General features: G+C 31.1%; 1 pseudogene; it reads right to left on the minus strand.

Moving 5' to 3' along the window:
• Nucleotides 1-969: 969 nt before the first annotated feature.
• Nucleotides 970-5,883, minus strand: part of LOC119579755 — a 6,582-nt pseudogene continuing 1,668 nt past the window's right edge.

Here is a 5,883-nt window from a genome sequence, read left to right on the forward strand (position 1 = left end):
TTTCATCGTCATTATTATCATTTCCTTACTGTTGCTGTTATCATTATCACTATTTCATCATTATCAACATTAACATCAATTTTATTATTATTATTATCCTTGCTATTGTCATTTTGTTACTGCCACTGGATCAACGGTGTTATATTTTAATTAATGTTAACGAATCATCATAAAACTTCTATTTGTGAGATCAAGAACTGGCAGTACTTTTTAAAAATGGAAATACATATATTCCTCAATTTGCAATATGCAGGGTTCGCGGATTCACTAAAACGTTTTTAGACTCGGAAACTACATCCTCGTCATTCATATTTTATCTATTAAGAAGAGAAACATTAAAAACATTGTAGAGGAAGAAATGTTCATATGACTTATGTTCGTTTTTCAACGCCTTCGTGCTTGTTAAAATACACTTATAGATTAATGTACAGTACATCAGTTACAAATCTCTACCTCCCCCTTAAAAGATAAAAAATAAAGTAAAATAGTAATGATGATAATAATAACAATAAAACAGAGGCAAGGCAAAGAAAAAATACTTACAATTCCAGTTCGTTCACGAGATGCAATGAAAATGGCGGAAAAGTAAACAACAGTCGCGCTGTTTGAGTGAAATGTTTGTTCCTGTTGCGCTTACCTAAGATCACTTATCTTCGCGAGGGTTAGTGTCCCACTAAGGGTAGCTTCGTTGAGAGCTTATGAGCAATGAGTGATGGATAATTAAGTGGATAATTAAACTTCACAGCATGGAGGGAGAAGAGAGGGAGAGAGAGGAGCGTGTTGCGGAGGGGAGGGGGGACGTGCATCAGTCACACTCTCACTCTCTCTCTCTCTCTCTCTCTCTCTCTCTCTCTCTCTCTCTCTCTCTCTCTCTCTCTCTCTCTCTCTCTCTCTTGTTTTCTCCCCTTATCTCTTTTTATGTGTGTGTAACATTTAAAATTGAAGACGAAGGTGAAGAATATGCATCACAACCAGCCTTTAAAATTTATTTGACCTTGATACACTACAAGGTATTAAATTTCCTTGATGCTCTGATTAATTATTTGTTATTAGGAATAATAAGGCAAAGGAGCATAAAAGGAATAGAAGGGAAAGTGAGATAAAATAGATGAGTAGATCGGGCAATAGAAGGAAAGAGAGAGGGAGGAAGAATATGCAAGAGAGTTAATCAATTGAATATTGTATATCCTGTCTTTGATAAATTTACCCGCCATTTTTTTCTGACAAGCATAAACAACAGGTGACTATGAATATTCAGAAAGGGCAATCATACCTTCATTTAATGTAAAATAATCACAAATATTGTAGCTCTTCCGACTTGTCCGAACGCGTGGCCAGATGACAAGTGCCCTGGATTTAATGCATCGCCTTTGCAAACTGTATCTGAACACCATGCTCCTTCACTATCAAAAACAAAGCAAAAAATAAACAAATATATAAATAAAAATAAAAACAAATAAAGAAAGAGAGAAATTCGCAAATTGGAAAGCTCGAAAGTATCATAATGGTTCCCCGTTTCGAATCCCTAATTAGCATGCTGGATCAACTCGTAATTGCAGACGAAGCCGGTGTCCTGGTCAGTGTCGTCCGAACGGAACTGCACGAGCAGAGACGAGGTGGAGCTGTAGACGACGTGGTTGTGGTCGTGCAGGGCGTCCGCGCAGTAGCGGGTCATCTCCGTGGAGTAGAGGCTCTCGCTCGTGAAGGAGATGAAGTCCAGGCAGTACGTGGTGCCGTTCGGGTAGGTGATCGGGTCGGTCAGAGAGAAGGTGTCGCAGCCGATCCTCACGGAGGTTCGCTCCGTCGTCTGAGGAGGATGGAGGGAACAGGAACAAAAAGGTACTGTTGATTTTATTTTATTTTTCCTTTTTTCTTTTCTTTTCTTTTTCATCTTTTAAAAGTTTGGGCTATTGCTTTCGCTTAACGGAAAAAGGTGTTGCGTGGGTTACCTCGAGCTCAGGGATCATAATGATAATGATAATGCTGATAGCAACAATCTTAACAATAATGCTAATGATAGTAATAATCATAGTCAAAAATAATAATCATAATCATGATGATAGTAATAATATTCATGATCATAATAATGATATAATGATAGTGATAATAATGATAAAAATGATAATGATAATAATAATAATAAATATATATAATAATAATTCAGTACATACTACTACTACTACTACTACTAATAATAATAATAATAATAATAATAATAATTCAGTAATAATTGATGATAATGACGATCATGATGATGATGATGATGATAATTATAATAATAATTATGATAATGATGACAATGATAATAATAATTATTATTATGAAAATAAACATAATAACATCATATTCATTATAATTACTATTTATATTATTATTATTATTATTATTATTGTTATTATTATTATTATTATTATTATTATTATTATTATTATTATTATTATTATTATTATTATTATTATCATTATGTATTATTATTATTATTATATTATTATATTATTTTATAATCATTATTATTGTTTTTATTGTTATTATTATTGCTATCCTTATCATTATCATTATTAATATTATTATTGCATTATGATTATTAATATTATTATGATCATCATTATTATTTATCATTATATTTCATTTATCACTAAATTTTTTTATTATCATGATAATGATAATAATCATTATTGTCATTATCATTATTATCATAATGATAATGATAATAATAGAAATATAGTAATGACGACGATAATGAAATAAAAACAATAATTATAACGATAATAATGATACTGATGATGCTGATGATGACAGAGATAATGAAAAATATAATAATGATAACAATAATGATGCTAATGATATTGTTTTTATTTTGATCATGATTTTTTCATTATCATTATCATCATTATAATTGTGATTATTATCATCACTATTCTCATTATCATTATGTTGTTATTATTATTATTCTCATTATTATTATTATTATTATATTATTATTATTATATTATTATTATTATCATCATCATCATTATCACTATTATTAGTGATAATAATAATAATGCTACTCATGATGGCAATAATAAAAATAATGATGATAATTTTAATGTTAATGATAATGACGATGATGATGATCATCATAATGATAATAATAATAATAATAATAATAATAATAATAATAATAATAATAATAATAATAATAATGATAATGATAATGATAATAATGATAACAATAATGGTGATATTGATAATGAGAATAAGGAAAAGCTTAAGAATAAGCATGTGAACAGGAATATATACATACATACATCATATATATACATATATATATATATACATTATATATATATATATATATATATATATATATATATATATATATATATCTATATATATATATATATATATATATATATATATTATTTATTTATTTATTTATGCGACATGGCAAAGTAACCAAATAATGAATAAATACCTAAGTAAATACGTGAATAAATCAACACAAACATGAACAGATGAATAAACCCGGGCCCGAAAACAGCAGCGGGACACCCGCCTCGCACTCACCTGGAAGTACCAAGTGCAGGCGAAGTTGTTCGGGTACAAGCCTGACGAGATCGGGGTTTCCAGTGCCCCGGTCGGCCCGTCGGCGACGTAAAGGGCGCCTCCACATATCTTGATACTCTTGATCGTAATCTTCCATCCCTTGCCTCGTGGACTGTCTGCCTTCGTCTACGTAAATGGGGAGGCGAAATGGGGTGATAAACGGAGGGAATGGGATAATGGGGGGGGGGGGTTATGAAATGGGTTGTTGGTCTCGTTTCGTTGTTTTAGCGTCGTTAGTTGTTGTTATTTTGTGTGTTGTTGAGGACGTGATAATAGGTAATTCTTTACTAATTTCATTCAATTCAGTATCTTATAATATTGTACGGGAAGAGGAAACTTTAGCAAAAAAGTTCTACGTTATGTCCCACCAACAAGTAAAGGCGTGGTTTCTTACGGAAAATATCAGCTCGAATTCATCGTGCGGGTGTCCAGCTGATTTCGCTGTAGTACCCACAATACCTTAAAATAAGATAGTGGTAGAATATTGCTCGTAAATATTCATACATACGCACCCACGCGAGTGTACACACCATATATATAATATATTAATAATATATATTATTACATACAGATACGCATATATTATATATATATATATATATATATATATAATATATATTATATATATATATAACATATAAATATTATATGTATATATATATAATATATATATATATATATATATATATATGTATGTATAGAGTACATACATACATACATACATACATATATGTTAATGTATATATATATGTATATAAGTATGCATATGCATATATATGAATATATATTTGTATCAGCGTGTGTACCATATACATACGTATATATATATAATATATATATATATATATAATATATATATATATATATATATATTATATATATATATATAGAGTGTATTTATGTGTTGTGAATAAAATAGTCAAAAACATAATTCCTGTAAAAATATTCGCTTCGTGACACTTATGAAGTCAAGAAATTCGTTCTGCTTACATTTTTGTGAGTGTCCTTGTAATAATTTTCTCGCGTCATATATATCTCTCAACTGTTTCTGAATAACCAGCATCAACATCAAACACAACTAAAATTGATCGAAAAGATTGCAGAATTGAAAAAAAAGCAGACATCTGCGTCTACTTACGTGGCAACGTTGCCGTCGGTGTCATTGAAAAGCAGGTAGTCTGTGTCGAAGCAGGTTGTGTAGGGCAGCGGGTGACTCTCGAACACGCCCGTCACTTGGAAGCCGAACTTGCAGAAGGGGTCCTGCGGCGGCGGTGCGGGAGGGGGGGTTGGAGAAAGGAAAATTATCACACACACACACACACACACACACGCACGCACGGACACACGCAGGCACACACACACACACACACACACACACACACACACACACACACACACACACACACACACACACACACACACACACACACACACACACACATACACACACACACACACATACTTACATACATACATACATACAATATATATATAATATATATATACTATCATATAATATATATATATGTATGTATGTATGTTCATATATATATATATATATATATATATAAAGATGTATATAAGTGTATTTAAACAGTGTGTGTATATATACATGTATATAATTATATATATATATATTATATATATAATATTATAGATATATATAATTATAATATAGGATCATATGTGATATATATAGATATAGATATAGATATGCGCGTGTGATATAATATATATATATATATATATAGATATATGAATATATATATATATATAATATATATATATACAGTAATTATATATAATCTATATATATATATATATATATATATATATATATATATATATATGTTTGTGTGTCTGTGTGTATATATATTACACACACACACACCACACACACACACCACACACACACACACACACACACACACACACACACACACACAACATACACACACATACACACACATACACACAACACACACACACACTCACACACACACACACACACACACACACACACACACACACACACACACACACACCACACACACACACACACACACACACACATTTGTGTGTGTGTGTGTGTGTTTGTGTGTGTGGTGTGTGTGTGTGTGTGTAGTGAGTGCAAAGGGTACATAACAAATGTTCTCGAAGTACTAACCGTATACACCTTAGTATTATAGACATGTTTTCATATAGCAGTCAGCTAAGTACGGCTGCTGAAGATAGGTTGTACCCATACGACCACACGTTCGGGAGTATCCGGGGTTCATGAATATATTTTGGTGT

Source organism: Penaeus monodon, chromosome 12, assembly GCF_015228065.2.
Source record: "Penaeus monodon isolate SGIC_2016 chromosome 12, NSTDA_Pmon_1, whole genome shotgun sequence".
In the NCBI taxonomy this organism is placed as follows: Eukaryota; Metazoa; Arthropoda; class Malacostraca; order Decapoda; family Penaeidae; genus Penaeus; species Penaeus monodon.